This window comes from Oncorhynchus gorbuscha, unplaced genomic scaffold (assembly GCF_021184085.1).
Source record: "Oncorhynchus gorbuscha isolate QuinsamMale2020 ecotype Even-year unplaced genomic scaffold, OgorEven_v1.0 Un_scaffold_3679, whole genome shotgun sequence".
NCBI lineage: Eukaryota > Metazoa > Chordata > Actinopteri > Salmoniformes > Salmonidae > Oncorhynchus > Oncorhynchus gorbuscha.
In genome coordinates, this window is record NW_025747863.1 from 15,001 (window position 1) to 36,639 (window position 21,639).

At 38.2% G+C, this 21,639-nt stretch overlaps 1 pseudogene; it reads left to right on the forward strand.

Annotated features, from left to right (window-relative positions):
- Positions 1 to 21,263, forward strand: part of LOC124028043 — a 23,749-nt pseudogene extending 2,486 nt beyond the window's left edge.
- Positions 21,264 to 21,639: the final 376 nt, after the last annotated feature.

The window sequence follows — 21,639 nt, forward strand, 5'->3', positions numbered from 1 at the left end:
CATGTGCTATGTAGTACCATGACTCGTAGTACTAACATGTACTATGTAGTACCATGACTTGTAGTACTAACATGGTGCTGTCACCTTATACTGTAGTACTGTCTTGTACTATGTAGTACCATGACTCGTAGTACTAACATGTGCTATGTAGTACCATGACTCATAGTACTAACATGTACTATGTAGTACCATGACTCATAGTACTAACATGTACTATGTAGTACCATGACTCGTAGTACTAACATGTACTATGTTTTACCATGACTCATAGTACTAACATGTGCTATGTAGTACCATGACTCGTAGTACTAACATGTATTATGTAGTACCATGACTCATAGTACTAACATGTACTATGTAGTACCATGACTCATAGTACTAACATGTACTATGTAGTACCATGACTCGTAGTACTAACATGTACTATGTAGTACCATGACTAGTAGTACTAACATGTACTATGTAGTACCATGACTCGTAGTACTAACATGTACTATGTAGTACCATGACTCTTAGTACTAACATGTATTATGTAGTACCATGACTCATAGTACTAACATGTACTATGTAGTACCATGACTCGTAGTACTAACATGTACTATGTAGTACCATGACTCGCAGTACTAACATGTACTATGTAGTACCATGACTAGTAGTACTAACATGTACTATGTAGTACCATGACTCGTAGTACTAACATGTACTATGTAGTACCATGACTCGTAGTACTAACATGTACTATGTAGTACCATGACTCGTAGTGCTAACATGTTGTCACCTTTAGTCTTCCGTCTCTCTTCTTACCCCATTTTCATCATAGGTACACTGTCTGTGAAATCTTGCTTGTTTGTAGGTGACCAAATACTTATTTTTCACCATAATATGCAAATACATTCATAAAAAATCCTACAATGTGATTTTCTGGATTTTTTTCTCATTTTGTCTGTCATAGTTGAATTGTACCTATGATGAAAATTATAGGCCTCTCTCATATTTTTAAGTGGGAGAACTTGCACAATTGGTGGCTGACTAAATACTTTTTGCCCCACTGTGTATATAGTTAAATATGGATAAATATATGGTTGTAATATGGATAAATATATAGTTATATATGGATAAATATATGGTTGTAATATAGATAAATATATAGTTATATATGGATAAATATATGGTTATATATGGATAAATATATGGTTGTAATATGGATAAATATATAGTTATATATGGATAAATATATGGTTATATATGGATAAATATATAGTTATATATGGATAAATATATGGTTATATATGGATAAATATATGGATAAATATATGGTTATATATGGATAAATATATGATTACATATGGATAAATATATGGTTATATATGGATAAATATATGGATAAATATATATGGTTATATATGGATAAATATATAGTTATATATGGATAAATATATGGTTATATATGGATAAATATATGGATAAATATATGGTTATATATGGATAAATATATGATTACATATGGATAAATATATGGTTATATATGGATAAATATATGGATAAATATATATGGTTATATATGGATAAATATATGGTTATATATGGATAAATATATGGTTATATATGGATAAATATATGATTACATATGGATAAATATATGATTACATATGGATAAATATATGGTTATATATGGATAAATATATGATTACATATGGATAAATATATGGTTATATATGGATAAATATATGGATAAATATATGGTTATATATGGATAAATATATGGTTATAAATATATGGTTATATATGGATAAATATTGATTACATATGGATAAATATATGGTTATATATGGTTATATATGGATAAATATATGGTTATATATGGATAAATATATGGTTATATATGGATAAATATATGGTTGTAATATGGATAAATATATAGTTATATATGGATAAATATATGGTTATATATGGATAAATATATGGTTGTAATATGGATAAATATATAGTTATATATGGATAAATATATGGTTATATATGGATAAATATATAGTTATATATGGATAAATATATGGTTATATATGGATAAATATATGGATAAATATATGGTTATATATGGATAAATATATGATTACATATGGATAAATATATGGTTATATATGGATAAATATATGGATAAATATATATGGTTATATATGGATAAATATATAGTTATATATGGATAAATATATGGTTATATATGGATAAATATATGGATAAATATATGGTTATATATGGATAAATATATGATTACATATGGATAAATATATGGTTATATATGGATAAATATATGGATAAATATATATGGTTATATATGGATAAATATATGGTTATATATGGATAAATATATGGTTATATATGGATAAATATATGATTACATATGGATAAATATATGATTACATATGGATAAATATATGGTTATATATGGATAAATATATGATTACATATGGATAAATATATGGTTATATATGGATAAATATATGGATAAATATATGGTTATATATGGATAAATATATGGTTATATATGGATAAATATATGGTTATATATGGATAAATATATGATTACATATGGATAAATATATGGTTATATATGGTTATATATGGATAAATATATGGATAAATATATGGTTATATATGGATAAATATATGGTTATATATGGATAAATATATGGATAAATATATGGTTATATATGGATAAATATATGGTTATATATGGATAAATATATGATTACATATGGATAAATATATGGTTACATATGGATAAATATATGGATAAATATATGGTTACATATGGATAAATATATGGATAAATATATGGTTACATATGGATAAATATATGGATAAATATATGGTTATATATGGATAAATATATGGTTACATATGGATAAATATATGGTTATATATGGATAATTATATGGTTATATATGGATAAATATATGGATAAATATATGGTTATATATGGATAAATATATGGATGAATATATGGTTATATATGGTTATATATGGATAAATATATGGTTACATATGGATAAATATATAGTTATATATGGTTATATATGGATAAATATATGGTTACATATGGATAAATATATAGTTATATATGGTTATATATGGATAAATATATGGATATATATGGATAAATATATGGTTATATATGGATAAATATATGGTTATATATGGATAAATATATGGATATGTATGACTAAATATATGGCTCTGGTAGTACCATGCTAATACTAACAATAATACTAATATTGTAGTATTACCATGTACTATATAGTACCATTTTAATAGCAGTACTAACACTGTGGTAGTAATGTACTGTAGTGCTGTGTGGTAGCTGCTGCCGTGACTCTTTTTCAACTCTCTCTCTCTCTCTCTCTCTCTCTCTCTCTCTCTCTCTCTCTCTCTCTCTCTCTCTCTCTCTCTCTCTCTCTCTCTCTTCCTCTTTCTGTGTCTGTTTCAGATGCCCTCTTATTTCTTCTCCAAGGCAAGACATCCCTCTCTCCTTCTCCCTCCCTCCTTTACCCTCCCGCTATCCCTCTCTCCTTCCCTCCCTCCTTTACCCTCCCCCTATCCCTCTCTCCTTCCCTCCCTCCTTTACCCTCCCCCTATCCCTCTCTCCTTCCCTCCCTCCTTTACCCTCCCCTATCCCTCTCTCCTTCCCTCCCTCCTTTACCCTCCCCTAGCCCTCTCTCCTTCCCTCCCTCCTTTACCCTCCCCTATCCCTCTCTCCTTCCCTCCCTCCTTTACCCTCCCCTATCCCTCTCTCCTTCTCCCTCCCTCCTTTACCCCCCTATCCCTCTCTCCTTCCCTCCCTCCTTTACCCTCCCCTATCCCTCTCTCCTTCCCTCCCTCCTTTACCCTCCCCCTATCCCTCTCTCCTTCCCTCCCTCCGTTACCTTCCCCCTATCCCTCTCTCCTTCCGTCCCTCCTTTACCCTCCCCTATCCTTCTCTCCTTCCCTCCCTCCTTTACCCTCCCGCTATCCCTCTCTCCTTCCCTCCCTCCTTTACCCTCCCCCTATCCCCTCTCCTTCCCTCCCTCCTTTACCCTCCCCCTATCCCTCTCTCCTTCCCTCCCTCCTTTACCCTCCCCTATCCCTCTCTCCTTCCCTCCCTCCTTTACCCTCCCCCTATCCCTCTCTCCTTCCCTCCCTCCTTTACCCTCCCCCTATCCCTCTCTCCTTCCCTCCCTCCTTTACCCTCCCCTATCCCTCTCTCCTTCCCTCCCTCCTTTACCCTCCCCCTATCCCTCTCTCCTTCCCTCCCTCCTTTACCCTCCCCTATCCCTCTCTCCTTCCCTCCCTCCTTTACCCTCCCCTATCCCTCTCTCCTTCCCTACCTCCTTTACCCTCCCCCTATCCCTCTCTCCTTCCCTCCCTCCTTTACCCTCCCCCTATCCCTCTCTCCTTCCCTCCCTCCTTTACCCTCCCCTATCCCTCTCTCCTTCCCTCCCTCCTTTACCCTCCCCTATCCCTCTCTCCTTCCCTCCCTCCTTTACCCTCCCCCTATCCCTCTCTCCTTCACACAATATATTATTTTCTGTCTGGTTTTTAAAACACACTGAGAATGACTGAAATGCTCCTCTAAAAAAAACACTTTTGGAAACTCAACAAAATGCACGTTGTCCGTTAGTTCACGTTGTCCGTTAGTTCACGTTGTCCGTTAGTTCACGTTGTCCGTTAGTTCACGTTGTCCGTTAGTTCACGTTGTCCGTTAGTTCACGTTGTCCTCTAGTTCACGTTGTCCGTTAGTGCACGTTGTCCGTTAGTGCACGTTGTCCGTTAGTTCACGTTGTCCGTTAGTTCACGTTGTCCTCTAGTTCACATTGACCGTTAGTGCACGTTGACCGTTAGTTCACGTTGTCTGTTAGTTCACGTTGTCCGTTAGTGCACGTTGTCCGTTAGTGCACGTTGTCCGTTAGTGCACGTTATCCGTTAGTTCACGTTGTCCTCTAGTTCACGTTGTCCATTAGTTCACGTTGTCCGTTAGTGCACGTTGTCCGTTAGTTCACGTTGTCCGTTAGTTCACGTTGTCCTCTAGTTCACATTGTCCGTTAGTGCACGTTGTCCGTTAGTGCACGTTGTCCACTAGTGCACGTTGACCGTTAGTTCACGTTGTCCATTAGTGCACGTTGTCCGTTAGTGCACGTTGTCCGTTAGTTCACGTTGTCCGCTAGTGCACGTTGACCGTTAGTTCACGTTGTCTGTTAGTTCACGTTGTCCGCTAGTGCACGTTGACCGTTAGTTCACGTTGTCTGTTAGTTCACGTTGTCCGTTAGTTCACGTTGCATGTTGTTGTGTGTTGAGTTCTTTGGATCTTGTTCAAGCTTGGGGTCGACTTCCATTTCAGTTCAGTCCGTTTCCTCTTCAAGAAGAAGATTTAGGACCATTTATTATCAATTAGATTTGTTATTTCTTCTCAAGTCTCCATTTTGGGATTTCAGGTCCTGTCCAGAATTGGCTGAAAAGAAATGAAACTGACCCAAAAGTGTTGTTGTCTGTTTAATCTAGACTGTAGCCACATATCATCCATGTTAGGTTAGGTAGCTACTGTTTATTACATAGCTAATACATTAAGGAGCTGCAGTAAGATTAGACTGTTAGACTATTAGACTGTTAGACTGTCTGTTAGACTGTTTGTCAGGACCCGGTTACGAACCCGGGTCTCCGGAGTGAGAAACAGTCACTTAACCAAACGAATAGTCGGCAGAACCCAGAAGATGAGACAGACACAGCAGTACTTGAGACGGTGTATTTAATGAAGTAAAAAGTTAAGTTCTTCAGGAAAACATGTAACTCCACAACCTCAAAAGGAATTCCACAAGAACAAAGGTAATCCTCCAAGACAAAAAGGTAAATCCACAAGGTGGAAGGTAAAGCACAAAAAGCCTCAAAAGATACTCAAAAACAAACAAACAAGAACAAAAAACAGAATTCCACAAGAGAGTCCACCGGGATCAACAAGAGTTCTCAGAGTACTAGGGCTGGGTGCTAACATACAAACACAGAGCAAAGAACAGAGGAAAACAAAGGGTTTAAATACAATCAGGGGAAACGAGGCACAGGTGCAAATAATAATGGGGATCAAGGGAAAACAAAAGGTCAAAAGGCACAATGGGGGCATCTAGTGACCAAAAACCGGAACAACCCTGGCCAAATCCTGACACTGTTAGACTGTTAGACTGTAGACTGTTAGACTGTTAGACTGTTAGACTATTAGACTGTTAGACTTTTTGTTAGACTGTTAGACTGTTAGACTGTTAGACTGTTAGACTGTTAGACTGTTAGACTGTTAGACTGTTAGACTGTTAGACTGTTACTGTAGACTGTTAGACTGTTAGACTGTTAGACTGTTAGACTGTAGACTATTAGACTGTTAGACTGTTAGACTATTAGACTGTTAGACTGTTAGACTGTAGACTATTAGACTGTTAGACTGTTAGACTGTTAGACTATTAGACTGTTAGACTGTTAGACTGTAGACTATTAGACTGTTAGACTGTTAGACTGTTAGACTATTAGACTATTAGACTGTTAGACTGTTAGACTGTTAGACTATTAGACTATTAGACTGTCTGTTAGACTGTTAGACTGTTAGACTGTTAGACTATTAGACTGTTAGACTATTAGACTGTTAGACTGTTAGACTATTAGACTGTTAGACTGTTAGACTATTAGACTGTTAGACTGTTAGACTGTCTGTTAGACTGTTAGACTGTTAGACTATTAGACTGTTAGACTGTTAGACTGTTAGACTGTTAGACTATTAGACTGTTAGACTGTTAGACTGTTAGACTATTAGACTGTTAGACTGTTAGACTATTAGACTATTAGACTGTTAGACTGTTAGACTGTTAGACTGTCTGTTAGACTGTTAGACTGTTAGACTATTAGACTGTTAGACTGTTAGACTATTAGACTATTAGACTGTTAGACTGTTAGACTATTAGACTGTCTGTTAGACTGTTAGACTGTTAGACTGTTAGACTGTTAGACTGTCTGTTAGACTGTTAGACTATTAGACTATTAGACTGTTAGACTATTAGACTGTTAGACTATTAGACTATTAGACTATTAGACTATTAGACTGTTAGACTGTCTGTTAGACTGTTAGACTATTAGACTATTAGACTGTTAGACTATTAGACTGTTAGACTGTTAGACTGTTAGACTGTCTGTTAGACTGTTAGACTATTAGACTGTTAGACTATTAGACTATTAGACTGTTAGACTATTAGACTATTAGACTATTAGACTGTTAGACTATTAGACTATTAGACTGTTAGACTGTTAGACTGTTAGACTATTAGACTATTAGACTGTTAGACTGTTAGACTGTTAGACTGTCTGTTAGACTGTTAGACTATTAGACTGTTAGACTGTTAGACTGTCTGTTAGACTGTTAGACTGTTAGACTGTCTGTTAGACTGTTAGACTATTAGACTGTTAGACTATTAGACTGTTAGACTGTTAGACTATTAGACTGTTAGACTGTTAGACTGTTAGACTGTTAGACTATTAGACTGTTAGACTGTTAGACTGTTAGACTGTTAGACTGTTAGACTGTTAGACTGTCTGTTAGACTGTTAGACTGTTCGACTGTTATGACTGTTAGACTGTTATGACTGTTAGACTATTAGACTGTTAGACTGTTAGACTGTTAGACTGTTAGACTGTTAGACTGTTAGTCTGTTAGACTGTTAGACTGTTAGTCTGTTAGACTGTTAGACTGTTAGACTATTAGACTATTAGACTATTAGACTATTAGACTGTTAGACTGTCTGTTAGACTGTTAGACTATTAGACTATTAGACTGTTAGACTGTTAGACTGTTAGACTGTCTGTTAGACTGTTAGACTATTAGACTATTAGACTATTAGACTGTTAGACTGTTAGACTATTAGACTGTTAGACTATTAGACTATTAGACTGTTAGACTGTTAGACTGTTAGACTGTCTGTTAGACTGTTAGACTATTAGACTGTTAGACTGTTAGACTATTAGACTATTAGACTGTTAGACTGTTAGACTATTAGACTGTCTGTTAGACTGTTAGACTGTTAGACTATTAGACTGTTAGACTGTCTGTTAGACTGTTAGACTATTAGACTATTAGACTGTTAGACTATTAGACTATTAGACTGTTAGACTGTTAGACTATTAGACTATTAGACTGTTAGACTATTAGACTGTTAGACTGTTAGACTGTTAGACTATTAGACTATTAGACTGTTAGACTGTTAGACTGTTAGACTGTCTGTTAGACTGTTAGACTATTAGACTATTAGACTGTTAGACTATTAGACTGTTAGACTGTTAGACTGTTAGACTATTAGACTGTTAGACTGTTAGACTATTAGACTATTAGACTATTAGACTGTTAGACTGTCTGTTAGACTGTTAGACTATTAGACTATTAGACTGTTAGACTGTTAGACTGTTAGACTATTAGACTGTTAGACTAGACTGTTAGACTGTTAGACTGTTAGACTGTTAGACTATTAGACTGTTAGACTGTTAGACTATTAGACTGTTAGACTATTAGACTATTAGACTGTTAGACTATTAGACTATTAGACTATTAGACTGTTAGACTGTTAGACTGTTAGACTGTCTGTTAGACTGTTAGACTATTAGACTGTTAGACTATTAGACTATTAGACTGTTAGACTATTAGACTATTAGACTATTAGACTGTTAGACTATTAGACTATTAGACTGTTAGACTATTAGACTATTAGACTGTTAGACTGTTAGACTATTAGACTATTAGACTGTTAGACTGTTAGACTGTTAGACTGTCTGTTAGACTGTTAGACTATTAGACTGTTAGACTGTTAGACTGTTAGACTGTTAGACTGTTAGACTGTTAGACTGTTAGACTATTAGACTGTTAGACTGTTAGACTATTAGACTGTTAGACTGTTAGACTATTAGACTGTTAGACTGTTAGACTGTTAGACTGTTAGACTGTTAGACTGTTAGACTGTTAGACTGTTAGACTGTTAGACTGTCTGTTAGACTGTTAGACTGTTATGACTGTTAGACTGTTATGACTGTTATGACTGTTAGACTATTAGACTGTTAGACTGTTAGACTGTTAGACTGTTAGACTGTTAGACTGTTAGACTGTTAGTCTGTTAGACTGTTAGACTGTTAGACTGTTAGACTGTTAGACTGTTAGACTGTTAGACTGTTATTAGACTGTTAGACTGTTAGACTGTTAGACTATCTGTTAGACTGTTAGACTGTTAGACTGTTAGACTGTTAGACTGTTAGACTATTAGACTGTTAGACTGTTAGACTATTAGACTGTTAGACTATTAGACTATTAGACTGTTAGACTGTCTGTTAGACTGTTAGACTATTAGACTGTTAGACTGTCTGTTAGACTGTTAGACTATTAGACTGTTAGACTGTTAGACTGTTAGACTGTCTGTTAGACTGTTAGACTGTTAGACTGTTATGACTGTTAGACTGTTAGACTGTTATGACTGTTAGACTATTAGACTGTTAGACTGTTAGACTGTTAGACTGTTAGACTGTTAGACTGTTAGACTGTTAGACTGTTAGACTGTTAGACTGTTAGACTGTTAGACTGTGACTGTTAGACTGTTAGACTATTAGACTGTTAGACTGTTGTTAGACTGTCTGTTAGACTGTTAGACTGTTAGACTATTAGACTGTTAGACTATTAGACTGTTAGACTGTTAGACTATTAGACTGTTAGACTATTAGACTATTAGACTGTTAGACTGTCTGTTAGACTGTTAGACTGTTAGACTGTTAGACTGTTAGACTATTAGACTGTTAGACTGTTAGACTATTAGACTGTTAGACTATTAGACTATTAGACTGTTAGACTGTCTGTTAGATTAGACTATTAGACTGTTAGACTGTTAGACTATTAGACTGTTAGACTGTTAGACTGTTAGACTAGACTTAGACTATTAGACTGTTAGACTTAGACTGTTAGACTGTTAGACTGTTAGACTATTAGACTGTTAGACTGTTAGACTATTAGACTGTTAGACTGTTAGACTATTAGACTATTAGACTGTTAGACTGTTAGACTGTTAGACTGTTAGACTGTTAGACTATTAGACTGTTAGACTATTAGACTATTAGACTGTTAGACTGTTAGACTATTAGACTATTAGACTATTAGACTGTTAGACTGTTAGACTATTAGACTGTTAGACTATTAGACTGTTAGACTGTTAGACTGTTAGACTATTAGACTGTTAGACTGTTAGACTGTTAGACTGTTAGACTATTAGACTGTTAGACTGTTAGACTGTTAGACTGTTAGACTGTCTGTTAGACTGTTAGACTGTTAGACTGTTAGACTGTCTGTTAGACTGTTAGACTATTAGACTGTTAGACTGTTAGACTGTAGACTGTTAGACTGTTAGACTGTTAGACTATTAGACTGTTAGACTATTAGACTATTAGACTATTAGACTGTTAGACTGTAGACTGTTAGACTGTTAGACTATTAGACTGTTAGACTGTTAGACTATTAGACTGTTAGACTGTTAGACTATTAGACTATTAGACTGTTAGACTGTTAGACTGTTAGACTGTTAGACTATTAGACTGTTAGACTATTAGACTGTTAGACTGTTAGACTGTTAGACTGTTAGACTATTAGACTATTAGACTGTTAGACTGTTAGACTATTAGACTATTAGACTGTTAGACTGTTAGACTGTTAGACTGTTAGACTATTAGACTGTTAGACTGTTAGACTATTAGACTATTAGACTGTTAGACTATTAGACTGTTAGACTGTTAGACTATTAAACTATTAGACTGTTAGACTGTTAGACTGTTAGACTGTCTGTTAGACTGTTAGACTGTTAGACTGTTAGACTGTTAGACTGTTAGACTGTCTGTTAGACTATTAGACTATTAGACTGTTAGACTGTTAGACTATTAGACTGTTAGACTGTTAGACTGTTAGACTGTTAGACTGTCTGTTAGACTGTCTGTTAGACTGTTAGACTGTTAGACTGTTAGACTGTTAGACTGTTAGACTGTTAGACTATTAGACTATTAGACTATTAGACTATTAGACTGTTAGACTGTTAGACTATTAGACTGTTAGACTGTTAGACTGTCTGTTAGACTGTTAGACTGTTAGACTGTCTGTTAGACTATTAGACTGTCTGTTAGACTGTTAGACTGTCTGTTAGACTATTAGACTGTTAGACTGTTAGACTGTTAGACTGTCTGTTAGACTGTTAGACTGTTAGACTGTTAGACTGTTAGACTGTTAGACTGTTAGACTGTCTGTTAGACTATTAGACTATTAGACTGTTAGACTGTTAGACTATTAGACTGTTAGACTGTTAGACTGTTAGACTGTTAGACTGTTAGACTGTTAGACTGTTAGACTGTTAGACTGTTAGACTGTTAGACTATTAGACTATTAGACTATTAGACTGTTAGACTGTTAGACTGTTAGACTATTAGACTGTTAGACTGTTAGACTGTCTGTTAGACTGTTAGACTGTCTGTTAGACTGTTAGACTGTTAGACTATTAGACTGTTAGACTGTTAGACTATTAGACTATTAGACTATTAGACTGTTAGACTGTTAGACTATTAGACTATTAGACTATTAGACTGTTAGACTATTAGACTGTTAGACTGTAGACTATTAGACTATTAGACTGTTAGACTGTTAGACTGTTAGACTGTTAGACTGTCTGTTAGACTATTAGACTATTAGACTGTTAGACTGTTAGACTATTAGACTGTTAGACTGTTAGACTGTTAGACTGTTAGACTGTCTGTTAGACTGTCTGTTAGACTGTTAGACTGTTAGACTGTTAGACTGTTAGACTATTAGACTATTAGACTATTAGACTATTAGACTGTTAGACTGTTAGACTATTAGACTATTAGACTGTTAGACTGTTAGACTGTCTGTTAGACTGTTAGACTATTAGACTATTAGACTATTAGACTGTTAGACTGTTAGACTGTCTGTTAGACTGTTAGACTGTCTGTTAGACTGTTAGACTATTAGACTATTAGACTATTAGACTGTTAGACTGTTAGACTATTAGACTATTAGACTATTAGACTATTAGACTATTAGACTATTAGACTGTTAGACTATTAGACTAGACTGTTAGACTGTTAGACTATTAGACTGTTAGACTGTTAGACTGTTAGACTATTAGACTATTAGACTGTTAGACTATTAGACTGTTAGACTGTTAGACTATTAGACTATTAGACTGTTAGACTGTTAGACTGTTAGACTGTCTGTTAGACTGTTAGACTGTTAGACTGTTAGACTGTCTGTTAGACTGTTAGACTATTAGACTGTTAGACTGTTAGACTATTAGACTGTCTGTTAGACTGTTAGACTGTTAGACTATTAGACTATTAGACTATTAGACTGTTAGACTGTAGACTGTTAGACTGTTAGACTATTAGACTGTTAGACTGTTAGACTATTAGACTGTTAGACTGTTAGACTATTAGACTATTAGACTGTTAGACTGTTAGACTGTTAGACTGTTAGACTATTAGACTGTTAGACTATTAGACTGTTAGACTATTAGACTGTTAGACTGTTAGACTATTAGACTATTAGACTGTTAGACTGTTAGACTATTAGACTATTAGACTGTTAGACTGTTAGACTGTTAGACTGTTAGACTATTAGACTGTTAGACTGTTAGACTATTAGACTATTAGACTGTTAGACTATTAGACTGTTAGACTGTTAGACTATTAGACTATTAGACTGTTAGACTATTAGACTGTTAGACTGTTAGACTATTAGACTGTTAGACTATTAGACTATTAGACTGTTAGACTGTCTGTTAGACTGTCTGTTAGACTGTTAGACTGTCTGTTAGACTGTTAGACTATTAGACTGTTAGACTGTTAGACTATTAGACTGTTAGACTATTAGACTATTAGACTGTTAGACTGTCTGTTAGACTGTTAGACTATTAGACTGTTAGACTGTTAGACTATTAGACTGTCTGTTAGACTGTTAGACTGTTAGACTATTAGACTACTAGACTATTAGACTGTTAGACTGTAGACTGTTAGACTGTTAGACTGTTAGACTATTAGACTGTTAGACTGTTAGACTATTAGACTGTTAGACTGTTAGACTATTAGACTATTAGACTGTTAGACTGTTAGACTGTTAGACTGTTAGACTGTTAGACTATTAGACTGTTAGACTATTAGACTATTAGACTGTTAGACTGTTAGACTATTAGACTATTAGACTATTAGACTGTTAGACTGTTAGACTATTAGACTGTTAGACTATTAGACTGTTAGACTGTTAGACTGTTAGACTATTAGACTGTTAGACTGTTAGACTGTTAGACTATTAGACTATTAGACTGTTAGACTGTTAGACTGTTAGACTGTTAGACTGTCTGTTAGACTGTTAGACTGTTAGACTGTTAGACTGTCTGTTAGACTGTTAGACTATTAGACTACTAGACTATTAGACTGTTAGACTGTAGACTGTTAGACTGTTAGACTGTTAGACTATTAGACTGTTAGACTATTAGACTATTAGACTATTAGACTGTTAGACTGTAGACTGTTAGACTGTTAGACTATTAGACTGTTAGACTGTTAGACTATTAGACTGTTAGACTGTTAGACTATTAGACTGTTAGACTGTTAGACTGTTAGACTGTTAGACTATTAGACTGTTAGACTATTAGACTGTTAGACTGTTAGACTGTTAGACTGTTAGACTATTAGACTATTAGACTGTTAGACTGTTAGACTATTAGACTATTAGACTGTTAGACTGTTAGACTGTTAGACTGTTAGACTATTAGACTGTTAGACTGTTAGACTATTAGACTATTAGACTGTTAGACTATTAGACTGTTAGACTGTTAGACTATTAAACTATTAGACTGTTAGACTGTTAGACTGTTAGACTGTCTGTTAGACTGTTAGACTGTTAGACTGTTAGACTGTTAGACTGTTAGACTGTCTGTTAGACTATTAGACTATTAGACTGTTAGACTGTTAGACTATTAGACTGTTAGACTGTTAGACTGTTAGACTGTTAGACTGTCTGTTAGACTGTCTGTTAGACTGTTAGACTGTTAGACTGTTAGACTGTTAGACTATTAGACTATTAGACTATTAGACTATTAGACTATTAGACTGTTAGACTGTTAGACTATTAGACTGTTAGACTGTTAGACTGTCTGTTAGACTGTTAGACTGTTAGACTGTCTGTTAGACTATTAGACTGTCTGTTAGACTGTTAGACTGTCTGTTAGACTATTAGACTGTTAGACTGTTAGACTGTTAGACTGTCTGTTAGACTGTTAGACTGTTAGACTGTTAGACTGTTAGACTGTTAGACTGTTAGACTGTCTGTTAGACTATTAGACTATTAGACTGTTAGACTGTTAGACTATTAGACTGTTAGACTGTTAGACTGTTAGACTGTTAGACTGTCTGTTAGACTGTCTGTTAGACTGTTAGACTGTTAGACTGTTAGACTGTTAGACTGTTAGACTATTAGACTATTAGACTATTAGACTGTTAGACTATTAGACTATTAGACTATTAGACTGTTAGACTGTTAGACTGTCTGTTAGACTGTTAGACTGTCTGTTAGACTGTTAGACTGTCTGTTAGACTATTAGACTGTTAGACTGTTAGACTATTAGACTATTAGACTATTAGACTGTTAGACTGTTAGACTATTAGACTATTAGACTATTAGACTATTAGACTATTAGACTATTAGACTGTAGACTATTAGACTATTAGACTGTTAGACTGTTAGACTGTTAGACTGTTAGACTGTCTGTTAGACTATTAGACTATTAGACTGTTAGACTGTTAGACTATTAGACTGTTAGACTGTTAGACTGTTAGACTGTTAGACTGTCTGTTAGACTGTCTGTTAGACTGTTAGACTGTTAGACTGTTAGACTGTTAGACTATTAGACTATTAGACTATTAGACTATTAGACTGTTAGACTGTTAGACTATTAGACTATTAGACTGTTAGACTGTTAGACTGTCTGTTAGACTGTTAGACTATTAGACTATTAGACTATTAGACTGTTAGACTGTTAGACTGTCTGTTAGACTGTTAGACTGTCTGTTAGACTGTTAGACTATTAGACTATTAGACTATTAGACTGTTAGACTGTTAGACTATTAGACTATTAGACTATTAGACTATTAGACTATTAGACTATTAGACTGTAGACTATTAGACTATTAGACTGTTAGACTGTTAGACTATTAGACTGTTAGACTGTTAGACTGTTAGACTATTAGACTATTAGACTGTTAGACTATTAGACTGTTAGACTGTTAGACTATTAGACTATTAGACTGTTAGACTGTTAGACTGTTAGACTGTCTGTTAGACTGTTAGACTGTTAGACTGTTAGACTGTCTGTTAGACTGTTAGACTATTAGACTGTTAGACTGTTAGACTATTAGACTGTCTGTTAGACTGTTAGACTGTTAGACTATTAGACTATTAGACTATTAGACTGTTAGACTGTAGACTGTTAGACTGTTAGACTATTAGACTGTTAGACTGTTAGACTATTAGACTGTTAGACTGTTAGACTATTAGACTATTAGACTGTTAGACTGTTAGACTGTTAGACTGTTAGACTATTAGACTGTTAGACTATTAGACTGTTAGACTATTAGACTGTTAGACTGTTAGACTATTAGACTATTAGACTGTTAGACTGTTAGACTATTAGACTATTAGACTGTTAGACTGTTAGACTGTTAGACTGTTAGACTATTAGACTGTTAGACTGTTAGACTATTAGACTATTAGACTGTTAGACTATTAGACTGTTAGACTGTTAGACTATTAGACTATTAGACTGTTAGACTATTAGACTGTTAGACTGTTAGACTGTTAGACTGTTAGACTGTTAGACTGTCTGTTAGACTGTTAGACTGTTAGACTGTTAGACTGTTAGACTGTCTGTTAGACTATTAGACTATTAGACTGTTAGACTGTTAGACTATTAGACTGTTAGACTGTTAGACTGTTAGACTGTTAGACTGTCTGTTAGACTGTCTGTTAGACTGTTAGACTGTTAGACTGTTAGACTGTTAGACTGTTAGACTATTAGACTATTAGACTATTAGACTGTTAGACTGTTAGACTATTAGACTATTAGACTGTTAGACTGTTAGACTGTCTGTTAGACTGTTAGACTATTAGACTATTAGACTATTAGACTGTTAGACTGTTAGACTGTCTGTTAGACTGTTAGACTGTCTGTTAGACTGTTAGACTGTCTGTTAGACTATTAGACTGTTAGACTGTTAGACTATTAGACTATTAGACTATTAGACTGTTAGACTGTTAGACTATTAGACTATTAGACTATTAGACTATTAGACTGTAGACTATTAGACTATTAGACTGTTAGACTGTTAGACTGTCTGTTAGACTGTCTGTTAGACTATTAGACTGTTAGACTGTTAGACTATTAGACTGTTAGACTGTTAGACTGTTAGACTGTTAGACTGTCTGTTAGACTATTAGACTGTTAGACTGTTAGACTATTAGACTGTTAGACTATTAGACTGTTAGACTGTTAGACTGTTAGACTGTTAGACTGTCTGTTAGACTATTAGACTGTTAGACTGTTAGACTATTAGACTGTTAGACTATTAGACTGTTAGACTGTTAGACTGTTAGACTGTTAGACTATTAGACTGTTAGACTGTTAGACTTTTAGACTGTCTGTTAGACTGTTAGACTATTAGACTATTAGACTATTAGACTGTTAGACTGTTAGACTATTAGACTATTAGACTGTTAGACTGTCTGTTAGACTGTTAGACTATTAGACTATTAGACTGTTAGACTGTCTGTTAGACTGTTAGACTGTTAGACTATTAGACTATTAGACTATTAGACTGTTAGACTGTTAGACTGTTAGACTGTTAGACTGTTAGACTGTTAGACTATTAGACTATTAGACTGTTAGACTGTCTGTTAGACTGTTAGACTGTTAGACTATTAGACTATTAGACTGTTAGACTGTCTGTTAGACTGTTAGACTGTTAGACTATTAGACTATTAGACTATTAGACTGTTAGACTGTTAGACTGTTAGACTATTAGACTATTAGACTATTAGACTGTTAGACTGTTAGACTGTTAGACTATTAGACTATTAGACTGTTAGACTGTTAGACTGTTAGACTGTTAGACTATTAGACTAGACTATTAGACTGTTAGACTGTTAGACTATTAGACTATTAGACTATTAGACTGTTAGACTGTTAGACTGTTAGACTATTAGACTATTAGACTGTTAGACTATTAGACTATTAGACTATTAGACTGTTAGACTGTTAGACTGTCTGTTAGACTGTTAGACTGTCTGTTAGACTGTTAGACTGTCTGTTAGACTATTAGACTGTTAGACTGTTAGACTATTAGACTGTTAGACTGTTAGACTATTAGACTATTAGACTATTAGACTATTAGACTATTAGACTGTTAGACTATTAGACTATTAGACTGTTAGACTATTAGACTATTAGACTATTAGACTGTTAGACTATTAGACTATTAGACTATTAGACTATTAGACTGTTAGACTATTAGACTATTAGACTATTAGACTGTAGACTATTAGACTGTTAGACTATTAGACTGTCTGTTAGACTGTTAGACTGTTAGACTGTTAGACTATTAGACTATTAGATTGTACCATAGAGCTTCAGTACATCAGCATTAGACTACATATACAGCACATCAGGGAGCTACAATATGCTATGTTTAGGCCAGTCATTACCTGGTGTGTAACTCAGCCTCTCAGTAGAAATGCTATGCTATTTCCCTGTAATAGACCTGTGTCCTGGTGTCCAGGGGGTGTACTGGTACATCAAGCTGTCTCCCTACAGAAACAGGAGACGGACTAGTGTCCTGTCCAGTGGGTGTACTGGTACATCAAGCTGTCTCCCTACAGAAACATGAGATAGACTAGTGTCCTGTCCGGGGGGTGTACTGGTACATCAAGCTGTCTCCCTACACAAACAGGAGATAGTCTAGTGTCCTGTCCAGGGGGTGTCCTGTCTCTCACTACAGACACAGGATATAGACTAGTGTCCTGTCCAGGGGGTGTCCTGTACATCAAGCTGTCTCACTACAGAAACAGGATATAGACTAGTGTCCTGTCCAGGGGGTGTCCTGTACATCAAGCTGTCTCCCTACAGAAACAGGAGATAGACTAGTGTCCTGTCCAGGGGGTGTCCTGGTACATCAAGCTGTCTCTCACTACAGAAACAGGAGATAGACTAGTGTCCTGTCCAGGGGGTGTCCTGTCTCTCACTACAGACACAGGATATAGACTAGTGTCCTGTCCAGGGGGTGTCCTGTACATCAAGCTGTCTCAGCCCTGTGGAAAGCAGTACAGTATAATGAGGTATTATAATCCCAGCGTTTCAGGGAAAGAGAACAGTTAATTACAGAGTAGCAATGGCCAGAAACACCAGAATCCAGTCTGGACGAGCGGAATGCAGAGCAGGCCTCCCCACTGGCTTTGATGTGAAACTGGATGGATCAGCTCATCCTCATCGTTTGGTTTGGCCTGACTCTGTCACGGGCTCTCCGGGGGATTTCTGTGATTTTGTTCCCTTAGCTCCCTGTGGTTTCTGAGGCTGGAAAAGAACTACAAATCTGTCTGCTTGTTATGTGGAATATGATGTGGTGCAGGGCTAAAGCATGCTGGGGTTTGGTGTTTGCATATTTGTAGAGGTTAGCACAACATCCTGTGACCACTTACAGCTAGTTCAGTATCTGATAGATAACTTAGAATAACACCTGTCTGTCTCTCACACACTGTACCTACACACACACACACACACACACACACACACACACACACACACACACACACACACACACACACACACACACACACACACACACACACACACACACACACACACACACACACACACACACACTCTCTCTCTGTCTCTCTCTCTCTCTCTCATTTTCTCTCTCTCTCTCTCTTCTCTCATTATCTCTCCCTCTCTTCTCTCATTATCTCTCTCTCTCATTTTCTCTCTCTCTCTCTCTTCTCTCATTATCTCTCCCTCTCTTCTCTCATTATCTCTCCCTCTCTTCTCTCATTATCTCTGTCTCTCTCTCTCTCACATTCTCTCTCACTCTCTCATATTCTCTGTAAAAAACACACACATTCTCATGAACATTCGGTCTCTCTTTCATTATCTGTTTCTCTCTCTCTCTTTTGTTCTCAGTTGTTTTACCCCCTCCGCCCCCTCTGACGTTGTCTCTCTGTCTCTGCAGGTAAAATGTGATCAGTACTGGCCTACCAGAGGAACAGAGACATATGGGGCTGATACAGGTTACTCTGCTGGACACCGTAGAGCTGGCTACATACTCTGTTAGGACCTTCGCTCTCTACAAGGTGTGTGTGTGTGTGTGTGTGTGTGTGTGTGTGTGTGTGTGTGTGTGTGTGTGTGTGTGTGTGTGTGTGTGTGTGTGTGTGTGTGTGTGTGTGTGTGTGTGTGTGTGTGTGTGTGTGTGTGTGTGTGTGTGTGTGTGTGTGTGAGAGACAGAGAGACGGATGTGTGTTTTATGTGTCTACTTTTTTGTACTCTCCTCTCCTCTCCTCTCCTCTCCTCTCCTCTCCTCTCCTCTCCTCTCCTCTCCTCTCCTCTCCTCTCCCTCTCCCCCCACTCCACTCTCCTCTCCCTCTCCCCACTCCCTCTCCTCATCTCTCCTCTCCCTGCCCTCCCTCTCCTCTCCCCTCCCCCTCTCCTCCCCTCCTCTCCTCTCCCCTCCCCCTCTCCTCTCTCCCCCCTCTCCTCTCCCCTGCCCTGCCCTGCCCTGCCCCCCCTCTCCTCTCCCTCCCCCCCCCTCCCCTCCTCTCCTCTCCTCCTGTCCTGTCCTCTCCCCTCCCTTCCCCCCTCTCCTCCTCCTCTCTCCTCTCCCCTCCCCCTCTCCCTCTCCCCTCCCCTCCTCTCCTCTCTCCCCTCCTCTCCCCTCCTCTCCCCTCCTCCCCTCTCCTCCCCTCCCCTCCCTTCCTCTCTCCTCTCTCCCCTCCCCCTCCTCTCTCCCCTCCTCTCCCTCCCCCTCTCCCCCCCTCTCCTCTCTCCCCTCCTCTCCCTGTCCCCTCCCCCTCTCCCCTCCTCTCCTGTCCTGTCCTCTCCCCTCCCCTCTCCTCTCTCCCCTCCTCTCCTCTCCTCTCTCCCTCTCTCCTCTCCCTCCTCTACCCCCTCCTCTCCCTCCCCCTCTCCTCTCTCCTCTCCCCTCCTCTCCTCTCCTGTCCTGTCCTCTCCCTCCCCCCTCTCCTCTCTCCTCTCCTCTCCCCTCCTCTCCTCTCCCCTCTCCTCTCCCCTCTCCCTCCTCTCTCCTCTCCCCTCCTCTCCTCTCTCCCCTCCTCTCCTCTCTCCCCCTCCCCTCCTCTCCCCCTCCCCTCCTCTCCTCCCTCTCCTCTCTCCTCTCCTCTCCTCTCCCTCTCCTCTCTCTCTCCCTCCTCCCTCCCTCCCTCCCCTCCTCTCCTCTCCTCTCCTCTCTCCCCCTCTCCTCTCTCTCCTCTCTCCCCCTCTCCTTTCTCCCCTCCCTCCTCTCTCCTCTCCTCTCTCCCCCTCCCCTCCTCTCCTCTCTCCTCTCCTCCCTCCCTCCCCTCTCCTCTCCTCTCCTCTCTCCCCTCCTCTCTCTCTCCTCTCTCCTCCTCCCCCTCCCCTCCCTCTCCTCTCCTCCCTCCCCTCTCCTCCCTCTCCTCTTTCCTCCTCTCCTCTCCTCTCTCCTCCCTCCCCTCTCCTCTCCTCTCCCTCTCTCCCCTCCTCTCTCCTCTCCTCTCCTCTCCTCTTCCCCCCCCCCTCCTCTCCTCTCCTCCCTCCCTCCCCTCTCCTCTCCTCTCCTCTCTCCTCTCCCCTCCCCCTCTCCCCTCCCCTCCCCCTCTCCTCTCCCCCCCTCCTCTCCCCTCCTCTCTCCTCTCCCCTCCCCTCCCCCTCTCTCTTGTCCTCTCCCCTCCTCTCTCCCCTCCTCTCCTCTCTCCCCTCCCCTCCCCCCTCTCTCCCTCCTCCAGAGTGGCTCCAATGAGAAGCGTGAGATTCGTCAGTTCCAGTTTACAGCCTGGCCGGACCACGGGGTCCCCCGAACACCCACCCCTTCCTGGCCTTCCTACGACGGGTCAAGGCCTGCAACCCTGCAGACGCAGGACCCATGGTCGTACACTGCAGGTACCATCTTTACAGCTTCTATTACTTGAAGTTTCTTGTGGGTGAGGAATATTTTTGGGAATATTCAAGTCCCTCCGTCGATTCCTCCTTTTTTTTTTTGAAGCTGGGCTGAAGCACGTCTGGGTATGGTTTCTTCCCATTGATCTGTTACAGTCTGTTTGACCTTCGTTCACCTATAGGTCAACACTGGAGGTTTAGTCAGAAATATGGATCAGTTGAAGAGGATTCTGTTTTGTACAGTGATTCATTGGTATATTGGAAGGTGCCGGAAACAGAACGTGAGTGGCTCTGATTTACCTGGAACGCCGAGCAGAAAAAACCCTTTATAATAAAGCACAGCATTATCATGACTCTGGTATAGTGATGTAGAACAGTA